At 34.4% G+C, this 14288-nt stretch overlaps 1 long non-coding RNA gene across 2 annotated transcripts; it reads left to right on the top strand.

Moving 5' to 3' along the window:
• The first annotated feature begins 4502 nt into the window (after nucleotides 1-4502).
• LOC125613779 lies at nucleotides 4503-13871 on the top strand. 2 transcript variants are annotated; one of them, XR_007344355.1, is made up of 3 exons: nucleotides 4503-4948; nucleotides 11681-11786; nucleotides 12602-13871. It is a non-coding gene; the product is annotated as an uncharacterized LOC125613779 (long non-coding RNA). The 2 variants fall into 2 exon arrangements; XR_007344356.1 differs by having other exon boundaries at nucleotides 11919-13871.
• The last annotated feature ends 417 nt before the right edge of the window (nucleotides 13872-14288 follow it).

The following is a 14288-nucleotide window of genomic DNA, read 5'->3' as shown; positions in this document are numbered from 1 at the left end:
ATATATATATATATGACTACTTTTCCACACGGGCATCTAGTTGTTTCAAGGTAATTTGTTAAACAAATTATCTTTTTTAAATTAAATTATCTGGGCACTTTTGTCAAAAATCAGTTGACCATATTTATGTGGGTCTGTTTCTAGCCATTTTATTATCTTCCATTGATTTATATGTCTATTCTCTCATCAAACTACACTGTTTTGTTTATTGTAGGTTTTTGGGGGATGTGGGGTCACTCATTTTAAAAGCTATTTATTTAAAATTGATAAATCAAAATTGCCTATATTGGTGTTGGGTAAAAATGTTGTTTTTGAAACATGTTTACCTTGTGGAATAGCTAAATGGATTTAATTAACATAGCCATTATTTCCTGTATTAATCATTTCTTTGGTTTGTTTGTTTGTGGTGAGAACAGTTAAAATCTACTTTTAATGTTTTTTAAGAATAATACATTGTAATTAGCTATGATTCCCATGTTGTACAATAGATGTTTTGGATTTATTCCTCCTAACTAAAATTTTGTCTTTTCACAACCATCTTCCCATTCACTGTCCCCAGCCCCAGGTAGCCACCCTTCCACTCTCTATTTCTATGAGGTCAATTTTTTACGATTTCACATGTAAGTGAGACCATGTGTATTTGTCTTTCTGTGCCTGGCTTCTTTCACTTAACATAATGTCCTCTATACTTATTCATGTTGTTAACAAATGGTAGAATTTCCTTTTTTTTTTTTTTGAGACTGAATAGTATCCTATTGCATATATACACTAGATTTTCTTTACCTACTTGTGTAGGTTGATTCCATTTCTTGCCTATTAAGAATAAATGCTAAATGAACATGTATGTGAGATGTCTCTTTGACATACTGATTTCATTTTCTTTGGGTATATACCCCGTAATGAGATTGCTGGATCATATGGTAGCTCTCTTTTTAACTTTTTGAGGAACCTCTATACTGTTTTCCATAATGGCTGTACTAATTTACATTGCTACCCAGTGTCCCCTTTTCTCCATATCCTCTATACCTCTTCATGTCTTTTGTCTTTTTGGTAATAGCCATTCTAACAGGTATGAGGTGATATCTCATTGTGGTTTTAATTTGCATTTCTCTAATAATTAGTATTGTTGAGCCTTGTTCATATACTTGTTGGCTATTTGTATAGCTTCATTGGCTTGTTCAGATCCTTGCCCATTTTTAATCGGGTTACTTGCTTTCTTATTATTGAGTTGTTTGAATTCCTTATATATTTTGGATATTAACTTATTATCATATGGTTTACAAATATTTTCTTCCATTCCATAGGCTGTTTCTTCACTCATTGTTTCCTTTGCTGTGCGGAAGATTTTAGTTTGATACAATCTCACCTGTCTATTTTCACTTTGGTTATTTGTGTTTTGGGGTTCATATTCAAACATTCATTGCCCAGGCTAATGTCATCAAGCTTTTCTCCTATATTTTCTTCTAGCAGTTTTATAGTTTCAGATTTTGCATTTTAGTCTTTAAACCATTTTGAGTTCATTTTAGTTTTGTAGTTAAGTTTTAAAACCAACTAGTGGTAGTCCTCCAAATTTTTGAATCAGTTTCTTGATAGCTATTAAAAACCCTTGTGGAATGTTTTATAGAGTTTCATTGAATTAACTGAAAACACAGGGTTGATAGTCACCACAGTGGGCCCTATGGGCCATTTTGAGGACTTTTTTTTTTTTTTTTTTTTTTTTTTATTCTAAGTGAGAAGGGAATCCTTTGTAGAACTCTCAGCAGGTAAATATGACTTTGTCATATTTTTAAAATAATTATCTTGGCTTTTTCAGGGAGAAAACATTATGGAAGCAGCAAGGATAGAAGCAGAGAGAGCATCAGGAGGCAACTGCAATAAGCTAGGTAGCAAAGACTGTTGCTCATAGCAATGGATCAAGGTAGAGGTGATGAGGGATAGAGAGTTGTGCCCATATTCTAACATAGACACAGCAGTACTTACTGTTCAGTTGCCTGTAAAACTCAAAGAGGAGGCAAGTTCTATACCAATTTTTATTTTTTATACTTTTTGATCTGAGCCACTAGAGGAAAATGAATTTTTCATTTATTAAGATATGTTATACAAATGGAGCAAAATTTTAGGCATTTAATTTTGAGATGTCCATTTGGCATTCAACTGAGGCTAATGAGCAGGCAGGCAAGTAGGGCACCAAGCCTAGAATTCAAGGGAGGGATGTAGGGATACAGATTTGAGAAATCTTAGCAGTATATTTTTGATGATATTTCCCATTCATTTTCTCTTTCTGAAATTTTTATTAATCAGATTTGGCTTCTTTTATACCAGCTTTCTTAATCTCCATGTTTACTTTTATATTTCCAGTTTCTTAAGTTTTTTTGGTTCAATTTTTTGGACTTTCTGTTCCATCCATTTATCTGCTCATTTGTATTTTGTTACAATGGTATAATTTTTCAGGTTTTCTGCTTTTGATTTCTCCTTTAGTATTCTGCTCTGGTTTTGTCAAATTGAGAGTTCTTGATATCTCTCTGAAGATATTAATTGGTATCTTTAAAGTTTTCCCCAAGTACCTAAGTCATCTTTTGGGTTTGTGTGAGTGAGTCAGTTTAGAGAGCTTTCTTCAAGGGAGAGTTGTTTAGTAACCCCTGATATTCATGAATACAAGTAAAATATTAAGAATCTTTTTAGAAGCTGTAATAGGCTGAATTTTTGTGCCATGTTTCAGGTGTTGAGTTCCAAATCCCCCAGTACCTCTGAATGTGACAGTATTTGGAGAGAGGTTATAAAGAGGTAACTTAGTTAAACTGAGATGATTAGAAAAGGTCTACTCCTATATGATGGGTGTCTTTACAAGAAAGGAGATTTGTACATCCAGGGTGAGGGAAGACCAAGTAAAGACAAAGGGGGAAGGGGGCCACGTTTAAGACAAGAAGAGAAGACTCAGAAGAAATTATCTCCAAATTCCAGCATCCAGAAGTGTGGATGTTGGACATTTCTGATGTTTAAGGCACACAGTCTATATTATGCTGTTACAGCAGCCCCAGAAAACTAGTGTGGAAGTTTTCAGGCATGGGGCTGTCTTTGCTTTTATTAGAGAACTTCATTGGTGGTTATTCCCTTCTCTCATATACGTAGACATGTGGTTTTAGCAGGTAGCTGTCATTCAATATCTCTAGAGATGATTCTTCCAACTTCTTCCCAAGAGGCAGACACCTAGCTAGGCAGAGGCTTGATGGCCCAGCTATTCAAAATGCTGACTCTTCCCTCACCCTCTGCAATCTTACATCCTACTCTCCCCTTCTGTCCCATCTGGTGCTTCTGAGTTCAGGTTTTACCCTTTCGCTTTCATAGGAGATGTCGGGGCTGGCAGTGTTGGGGAGCGGCAGTTGGCATCTCTGCACGAGAGCAGGGGAAGGTGGTATATGAATGCACACCTGGAATTTCAAGCCATCCATATGCTTTTTGGCTTTAAGTCTTACCCTTGTCAAATGTCCTGAATTCTCTGATGCAAATAAGTCTTCTCACTGGTGGTCCTCTGGGTAGGCTCCCACATCAGCCACCACTTCACCATCTCTTTTCTCTTTTACATCATCTGAAAATGTGAATAATCCTCTCCCTTTCTTGCTGAGTCATATCTTTTTTATTCTTCTTGTAACTGTTTCATTGAAATCACATGTTTGAGAAGAGGTATAGGAATGTACTCAATCTATCACTTTCAGCTATTTAGGAAAATTTTGGGAAAAAAAGAATAATAAAGTGATCATAAATTTTTTCCTACTAAGAATAAATAATAAGAAGTAGTTAGATAAGAGTTAGAGTTACTAATAGAATTACAGTTAAAATTTATAGTTAATAATAGATATGATGAAATAAAAATTTGAAAACTATTTTTTTAAATGGTACTGAATGGAGTTAGCTGCATTTAATCTCTTTGCAATTTTATTACCTGTCAAATAATAGAGTAGGATTGAGTAACTGGTTCCCCACTGGGAGTTATTAGAATAAGCTTGGGTGCTTGTTGATAATCCAGATCACTGGCCACAAACCCAGAGACTGAAGTTCCATAGATCTGGGGTAGAAAGTATAAGGTTAAATAATCTCTTGACACTCTGGGCACTTGGATATTCTGTGAGTCTGAAAATTTCATTTTCGTTGCTTTATTTTCTTTTTAGCTGGGAAGTCTTTCATGAATGAAAAATATTCTGACTATTTGGACCCATTTAAAGCCTTAAATTGAACCTCAATCTTGCATATGAATATCACTAATTAATAAGTAAAATTATATAGTTGATTTAGTAGCTGGGAGGGCTAAGAAGGGGTTTAAAAGGATGACATGAAATTTAAAAAAAAATTAAAATATATTTTTATATTTGGAAAGTGATACTCTGCTTTTTTTAAAAATAACTTCTCAAATAAAATGCAAAGCTTTTTTTTTTTTTCCTTATCTCACACAATGCACAGGAAACAGAATTTATTTTCTACCACACACGAAGCTCACTCATCAGGGTGGGAGTTGCGGGTGGAGGGAAGGCTGTCATGAGAATTTCAAGTTTATACAAAAGGCTCCTGGGTTTAAAAAGGTTGGAAAGCACTGTAGTAGTGAGATGGATTGGTTTTTGAAGAAAAGTGAGAAAAGAAAACCAGTAAGTCCAACTGTCACTCTTCCAACTAAATATTGAAACCACTTGGGAAAAAATTGAGTGAAGTTTATAGTCATAAGCAACTTTGGTGTTTTTGAGGTTTGCCTGTGAACCTCCATTTAGCTCTACCAGAGGCTTCTAGAGATGCAATGAATTGCCGTGTTTTAAGACTTTCAAAAATGTTAAGTTGCCTGTTCAACTGGACTAACTCATTAAAAGGTTTCAGTTCAGTTGATTTGGAGGATTGTATGCTGCATTGTGCTTTGTGGATACAGAACTCAAGAGACTGGGATCTCTGGTCTTTCACAGTTATGGTATGTATGATCTGAACAGATCTCTTAGTATTTTGTCTATAAGTCTTTGTATATCATACTCTGCATGCAAGAGTGATTCAGCTCAAAATTGGTTACCTATGGTCTGTGGAGGCTCATTTGACTTACTGATTTGGCCACCAAGGTAAGCATCTTCTACTTCCTTTCTTCTCTGTAACAATGATGACCCAGGACATTGAAATCCAAAGTGGTATTTTTATTTACTGTAGTGATAAAAGTAATGGTAGTAGTTGTCTTGTTCTAGAACATTCCTTCATGTAAGAGGTAAGCTTCATTAGAGTAGAACATCAATATTAAAAACCATGGGTCTACAAACAAGAAAGTTGATTTCAAGCCTGGCTTCTCCCAGTTTTGTGGACTGGGTCAGGATGGTTGAAGATTTCTAAGCCTTTGTGTCTTTTTCTTGAAAAGCTAGTAGCAAGGGGTTCTGGGGATGGCTTCTCCCTACTCCCACCACCAGACACTCTGCAGGAATAGAACAATTCTCTCAGTAGCTATTTTGAAATATAAGTATCCAAATGTATAGAATGTTTGCAAATTATTTGTGAAATTGAGATCAAAAGAGCTATCTGATAGAATTGTTTTCAGAAACAAAAGAAATAAATTTTTTTCTCAAACAGTAAACATCATGCTTGGCATTTTGTCCTAAAGATAACTGTAACACTAAAGTTTTAAACAAAATAATGCTACTGAAAATGTAAAGGATAGGTAGGAAGCACATAATACTGAAAGGTAAGAGACTTGAACCGGGGAGGCAGGTGGAAAACTTATAATAACACACCACAAAGATTCGTGATCTTAAATAAAGCAGAAGAGGGAAGAGAGAGGATGAGACCAACTTGAGTGTTAAGAGACTTGATTTCTAGAGTTGGGTTCATATCTTATTCATTTTTGTGAACCTACTACCTCACACAATGCCTGGCATAGAGTCAGTGCTGAGAAAATATTTTTTATTTGATCATAGAATGGGCTCCATCCAATTGTGTTTCACCAAATAGATAACAAGGTGAGAAATTTTATAGTTTTGATCCTTTTCCCTCATGCTCCCTGTTAGACCCAATTCTTTTTTTTTTTTAATCTCCTACTCAGGGAGTTAGGCATTCTGCCTTCATTCCCTCGAGAAAAGGGTGCCTTAAAAGAGAGTAGGATTTAAAATGTGGTAAAGTTCATAAGTTCATATTTTCAAAAGAACCCAGGCCTATTTAGAGAAATATATGATGAATCAAAGTCAGTAAATTCTTCACAGAGATGAACAAAGACTCCCAATCCTTAATAACAGAGAGATTTGGGGGCAGGAGGACATGGTAACCTCAAGGACAGAGAGATTCTGGGGGGCACAGTGAGCCCTTATGGTTTCTTGAGACATTAGGAGTTAGCTGAGGGTTTAGGATATTGGATATTTTTATTGGATACGTTTAGAGATAAGAAAGTAGAGGAGATCTGTGTTCTGTCCCTGCAGAATGTCTGGGGGTGGAAATGGGGTGACACAAGCTTCACCTGCTACTAGCTTGTTAAGGAAGTCTAGCTTGTCTGTCTTCCACGAGCCTCAAGGATTTCTTTGTGTCATGGCATAACATTTCAACAGCAGATGGTCTTAGGTTCCAAAACTGCTGATAACCAAATGCTGTCCCCTACTCCATCCCTAAAACCTTGACAGTCTCAGTTGTGGAAACTCTGGCTCCAGAATTCTGATTCAACTTAAGCTGAATTCAAATGAAGTCAGATTAAGTCCCTGCCACCCAGTAGCATGAAAACTCACAATATAAATTGATGTCAGTTCCAGTAAAACAAGAAAAAAAAATAATTTTGTCTGCTGGGTTTTAAACATGGTATAACTAAGCGTTTTGAAATATTAATGGAAGTAGAATTAGCACTGATTGTAAGTTGGTGTATAAACACGAAGTATAGGGCCATGTATAGGTTGGTGCATCATCGTCTTGTATAGGCCCCAGCATACACGAAATGGAAATTCAAACTGAGAATCCAGTTTCCAAAGGAGTATTGAGAATTGGAGCCTGATGAGAACAGGAAGAAAGTAGCAGAGGTACAATATGAAAATGGTACAAGTATCTGGGGTCCTTTGGTGGCACTTGTATTTTCTATTATTTAAAGAGATATTGAAGATCAAAGGTAGAATTATTGTCAATCTTTATGTAGCACTTACCATCTTCCAGGAACTGTCCCAAGCACTTCATTTTGGTTAACTCTCAATTCCCACAAGAATCCAGAGCGTAGGTGAAATTATTATCACCAACGACAGGTGAAGAAATGGAGGCCCAAAGAGGTTATCTGCTCACGTTCATGCAGCTGATAAACAGCAGAGCCGAATTCAGACTCAGGGTTCATGACCTCTCTTTGCTCTCTGTCAGGTTCTGGATTAGAGTAATGAAGAGACATTTACAGTAAGAACCATTTAGAAATGGATGAATTCTGGTCTCAGAAGCAGGGATCTCACTGGAGTGGGTTGGGGAGGTGTCATAGGATGATATGGGGAGGTTTGAGATGCTGATGGAGGTGGACTTTAGGCAGAATGATTCTGAGGTCTCTGATCTGAACTTCCCAGTCATAATTTCCCTAATATATTTTTTTGTTAGTTAAAAACATTTTTAAGTGGACTTCAATAGGCCTTTTATTCCCCCAGAGGTGAGCAGTCTGTGAGATTTACCAAAGAACAATACAACAGTAAAATTCTAGCTCAGCTTAATAGCACTCATTCTGTGCATATGATTGTAGTTAGAAATATCTCATTAAAAATTGCAGACCTTTGTAATATGTGAAAATCTTTTATTATATATCTGTAGATCTAACTGAGATGACTTGAATTTATTTTCTAATTCTTTTCTTTTATATTCTGTTTTTTGTGGGGAGGGTGGGGTGCAGAGTGTGTGTTTGACTTTTATCTCCTGATGATTGACCCTTTTGGCTGACTTCTTGGGACTGGTTTCCCTGTGAGTTTTAGGATTTGTGTTTGGGAGCTCATCTTGGGTGTGTTTCACCCATCTCCTTTTCTCCTATCTGTGCTCACTCCTATCTGTCTGTCAAACCTGGGATTCTCATGGTTGATCTGGTCTTCTGTCCTATTATGATATTGGAAATGTCACATTTGGTGGCTCATGAAGACTTCTCCCTTAGGAATGTTAAAATTTATAGTACCTCTAGAATGCATTGAGAAAGTGAATCTGTCTAAATGATCAAAGACTCCAACTTGTTTTACATGTACACTGACTTTTTCAAGTGTGCAATGTGAAAGGACTGTGTTTTTTTTAGGATGAACTTTCTAAAAAATATTTACTATTTTTGAATATCACATTACTGACAATCCCACCATTTTAGCTTTTGAGTTGCCAGTACCACACACCTCATTTCTGCCTATCTTGTTTAGGTGATTGCTACCTAGAGCTACAACTATCTAACAATTTCAGTAGAACTATAGAGACTATACTGAGAATGTACATATGAAAATTATAAATTTCTTTTTTTCTGTTTCTCTGTTATATTTAAGTTATGGCATTACGTTGGTTTTAAAAAGTCTATGTGTAGGTAGGTTAATTCATTACGAATTTTATTTGGCTTAAAACATGGGTTATTACAAAATATTTATTCTAAAAATGTAGATTTGAAGATTTATAGAGCTTTCATTTTGCATTGAGTTTCAATAACCCCCAAACCTCAAAATGAAACCAAGCCCAAACCTCTCAATTTTAAAATCAGGGGCTTCCTTGAATCTTGACTCAAGTTTATTAAAAGAATACATGACACTTCACAAAAGTCGGTGGGAGGAAAGGTTTCTGTGGAGGGTGATGTGAAGCAAATATCATATTTCAGAGAAACCATCCTAGTAATAAAATTTTACTTTCTCAGAATATTTTCAGAAATTTTCTATTTACGTGAGTACGTTCTAAAAAGCAAATTAAACAAGGAACAAGTACTGTGATAAAACTACAATATTGATGCACATTTCCATTGGAGTTTTTTATGTAAAGTTTTTTATTTATATATGACAGCAGAATGCATTGCAATTCTTATTACATATATAGAGCACAATTTTTCATACCTCTGGTTGTATACATAGTATAGTCACACCAATTCGTGTCTTCATACATGTACTTTGGATAATAATGATCATCGAATTCCACCATCATTAATTACCCCATGTCCCCTCCCTTCCTCTTCATTGGAGTTTTTATGTCTTATCATTCTCTTGATTTTCTTATTAGATGATACAGTATCAGAGGACAAATCCTGCTTGCCGATAGCAGAGTGGGAAAAAAAAAGATGGGCTTTTTTAAACTTCTGATTGCTTTGGGCCTAGGAGCAGTTATTCAGTGGAAGTTCTTTTTACCTTTGCTCTGTCCCCACTGTGGAATATCTGTCTTTATGTCAATACTTTCAAATTCTATGTTATGGACTGGGGAGGTAGCTGAGTGGTAGGGAGCATGCTTAGCACGTGTGAAGCCCTAGGTTCAGTCCCCAGCACCAAAAAAAACAAGACAAAAACAAAAACAAATCCTATGTTATAATCTGAAAACAATAAATGAACAAAAATATTTTACCAAAATTAAAAACAAAACAGAGTAATGATTCATCTTATCCATAATCAATGTTGTTAGAAAGCGATAGTGAGTTCAACAGTGTGTTAATGGTAAATGAATCATTATAGATAAAACAGATATTCCAAAAACAGACTCTAGTGTATGAAAAATTATGATAATAATAATTAGAATTGGGTAGAAAAGGATTATTTCATACAATAGATAAGGTTTCTAGGAAAAATTAGATCCTTACTATATATTATGCCATGAAATAAATTTAGGAGAATTGAAAATATTTTTTAAGTGTAAAAATAGCAAAAAAAAAAAAAAAAACCCGTAGAGGATTAGTGCTGTGATGTTAAAAAGGGAAATAGTTTTATAAGCAAAAATAGAAAGTTAAACCAATAGAAGAAATCATGAAGGAATAAATTGATCAAATAAACTACCTTAAATTTGTTTTTTTTAAATTTATTGATTTTACTTTTTAAAAATACATTAAATTTGTTTTTAATAATACTAACAGTAGTACCAACTTTATTAGGGCTTACACTTTGCTAGTGAGTGGGCTCCAACATTCTGAACCTGTATCTCCAACATAGAAAAGTGACTGCCGCATACAGATGTCTGAGCTGTGTGCTATACAAGGGCAAGATAACAAGAGAGTGCCATTCACATTGTAAACATGTTTATTATTTTGAAAAAAATCTTTTTTTAATGATATCTTTTTGGTTTCAACGATTAGTTTATTCGTATATTTATGATGACAATTCTCGAGCAATCAGTTAAAGTGTATTTCTTAACAGTACATAGATATTGCTTTGCTTTGATTTGTAAGGAAAGGAACAAGTTCAACAAACAAAAGACTTTGTGCATTTACCGTAAATAATATTTATAATGTTGCAAATTGTTTTTCATTGATGTGTGTTTAAAAAACATTCTTAATGAAAACAATAAAAAATTCTCTATTGGCAAAATTTAGCTAAATTTTGGTTTTCATTTTTGCAGATCATAGCATTATCGTTTGTTTATTTTACCAAGATGATGTCGTAAAGTTTTCACTTAAAGTATAATAATATTTTCACATGACATGAGTCCATGTATAAGTAGCATTCATTTATTGTTACCACAAAATAACCTTCTAATTATAGCAATTACTTATTGGTTGCTGTGAAAGTTTTATTACAAAATTTTAATTGATGCTAAAGTTTAATGGCTCATTAGAGAAATATAATTTTAAAATATTACTACACGTTAAGGTCAATGTACAAAGCAAACACATTATATTTACCCAGATATTCAAAAGTTAAGAAAACAATATATTGGGCTGGGGTTGTGACTCAGTGGTAGAGCACTTGCCTCATACATGTGAGGTACTGGGTTTGATCCTCAGCTCCACATAAAAATAAATAAATAAAGATATTGTGTCTATCTACAATTTAAAAAATTAAAAAAAGAAAACAATATGTCGTGATCAGAAAAATTCAAAATGAGAAATCACTAACCCGTAAAATGAAAGAAATTATTTAGATCATTGAATACCCAGTGTTAACAAGAAAACGAGACAGCTATTCTCAGCAAGATCTCACAGACACATCCTAGAGGAGGTCACAGGTGAATTTAACCTCTACTTAGCTGCCTGTGAGAGTGGATACATTCCTTTAAAATTTGGAGAAAACCCATGTAGAATCTATTAAATGAAAAAAAGCTTTCTGCTAACTAGTTACATGACTATAAAGTTTGAATATTAAATAGTGTCTCAAATGTCCGTCTCAATTAAGACAACTTTAACTTCCAGAAAAAAACACAACTAGAATGTTTTTGTAAGAAATTTCTAACACTAGAATTCTGAAAGAGGGTGAAAAAAAAATTTAACTCCTGCTTATTTTTTTTAAAGCCTAAAACATTCTTTCTTTAAAAAAAAAATTGTTAATTTTGCAAACTCATGATGCCAAAGTAAATGAGTAAAGAGAATGGATGGGTGCAAAGACTAGTAGATTTTATTACCCAATCATGGTGAAAGAGGAACAAAGTAAAAATATACCACAAACATTTTATTAAGTGTTTAAAGTTGAAATCTATTTCGAAAAAAATCAATTTTTTAGACACTTATCCAATTTTGAGGAATAGTTTAAATAAAGCTACTACAATTTATAACTCTGTTTTTTTTTTTTCTTTTTTTAAGGCACACACTGAAATCTTCAGTAAAGGAAGGAAGATAGGAGGAGAGCACCATCAATTCTTCCTGTTTTAGAGTCCTCAGTCTTTTCTCAGGATATGTCCTATACCAGGTAAAGTCTGCATCTGTATATATTGGTAGTTTAACTTCTATTTTTCTAAAGAAAAAATACATTTAAAAAGACAACTGAATATAAATAAATGAATATAAAAAAGACATTTCAATAGTTTTCTATTTTCTCTAGCGAACCACATGTAAACCATCAGGAATATGTGTCTTGTCCCAAATGGAACCAAACTAGAAAAGGCATGAGGACGCTGAGCTGCCAAAAAGACGATCAGTATTCATTTTGCTTTCGTATTATATATAATCATCACTGAATATGTCAATGGAAAAACCCAAGAGATTTAACTACTTGAAAATTCAAAAATTTAGGATAACTTTTGCATGCAAAAATGTAATGACCTGAGATAAATATTTACAACAAATATAATAGAAAATAGGTTAGTGATTTTTAAAACAATTTACAAACAATATGCAAATATATCTTAAAAATATAATTTAAACCTGCCAGAGAAATTTTTTAAAAAAATCACAAGATACAAACAAATGATTCTTAGAACTACAAATGACTAGCAAACATTTTTTTAAAAATCTCACATGTTATCAAAGAAATGCAAAATTAAAACAACAGTAAGATTGTCATTATCCTTCTATGGCTTGTCTGTGGTAAATGGTTTGCAAAGATCATTCCTCCATTGCTACGCATTCATGTCACATGTCTTTTCAAGAAGTGCCATTTCTCCTTCTCCTGTGATTTGCTTTGAGCAGTAGAATGGGGTAGAAGTGATGTTGTACCTCTGCTTGGCTTGGTTTTTGAGAAGCCTAGCAGCTTAAGTTTTCTGTCCTTTTGAATTGAACTGCCAGGCTGATAGGAGGACCTGATAGAAAAAGAGGTCACCGGGAGCAGAGCAAAGGCCATCTGACAGCCAAATCCCATGCTCCAGACATGTGAATGATGCCTTCCTGGACCTTCAAACCCAAGCAGCTTCCTGCAGTCCATGAGTGGCTCCAACAGATTCCACATGTGCAGAAGAACAGCCAAGACAACTCAAAGACTCATGAGAAATCATGAATTGTTGCAGTTTTAGAAGCCACTAAGCCTTGGGTGATTTAGTAGGCTTCAACAGATAATTAACACATTGTCAAAGATTTCAAAATCACATGGCTTGGGTTGTGGCTCAGCGGTAGAGCGCTTGCCTCACACGTGTGAGACACTGGGTTCGATCCTCAGCACCACATAAAAATAAATAAATAAAAAAGATAAAGATATTGTGTAAAAAAAATGCTTCATTTAAAAAAAATTTTAAAATCAAAATGTTCAACTTCCTGTAGGTGCAGAGAGAGAAGCATTTCCACATATTGCTGGTGTGCATACAAATTTATAAAGCTTGATTATGTGGTAGTTTTAATTTTTTGAGGAAACGCTACACTGTTTTCCATAGTAGCTGTACTGTTGTACATCCCCACCATTATGCACAAGGATTTAAGTTTCTCCCCAACACTGTCAACACTTCCTGCTCACCCCTCCTCCTTTTGGTGAGAATAGCCCTCCTAATGAACATGAAGTGACATCTCATTTTGGTTTTGGTTTGTATTTCTATAATGATTAATTATGTTCAGCATCCATTCATATGCATGTTGTCCATTGTTGCATCTATTCAAATACTTTATCCAAAAGAACTGAAAGTAGAGTCTCAAAGAAATATTTGTATACCTATATTCATAGCAGCATCATTCACAACAGCCAAGAGATGTAAACAACCTAGATATTAATCAACAAAAAATACATAAATAAATTGTATATATGGTATATACATACAATGGAATCATATTCAGCTTTAAAAGGGAAAGAAATCCTATCATATGCTAGAGCAGAGGTGAACCTGGAGGACATCACACTAAGTAAAATAAGCCAGGCACAGAAAGACAAATGCTATATAATTCCTCTCATGTGGACTATCTAAAGTGATTAAATTCATAGAAATAGAAAGTAGAATGGTGGTTACCAGGGGTTGGGAAGAAGGAGAAATGGAAGCTGTCATTTAATGGGCATAGAGTTTCAATTTTGTAAGATAAGAAAGTTCTAGTGGTACCGGGGCATGAACTCAGGGGAACTCAGTCACTGAGCCACATCCCCAGCCCTTTTTTTTTTTTTTTTTTGTATTTTACTTAGAGACAGGCTCTCGCTGAGTTGCTTAGTGCCTCACTTTTGCTGAGGCTGGCTTTGAACTTGTGATCCTTCTGTCTCAGCCTCTTGAGCCACTGAGATTAGGCACCTGGCAAGACAAGAAAGTTCTGGAGACTTGTTTCACAACAGTGGGAATATAATCAACACTATTGAATCAAACCCTGTAAAAGAGTTAAGATGATGAAAAATTTTGTCATTTTTACTACAACTAAATTTTTTTATTTATAAAGTTCATTTTTTCTAAAGTCAACTGAACAAAAAATATGAGCACTAAAATAAAATTTATAATCTAAATCCAGGAACTAATAGCACAGATATTTATAAGGATATTCATTACACTGTTGTTTTTAGTAGCAAGTTATT

The sequence above is a fragment of the Marmota marmota genome, unplaced genomic scaffold (assembly GCF_001458135.2).
Source record: "Marmota marmota marmota unplaced genomic scaffold, marMar, whole genome shotgun sequence".
NCBI classification, from domain to species: Eukaryota; Metazoa; Chordata; class Mammalia; order Rodentia; family Sciuridae; genus Marmota; species Marmota marmota.
This window is presented reverse-complemented; position numbering and strand designations above follow the sequence as displayed.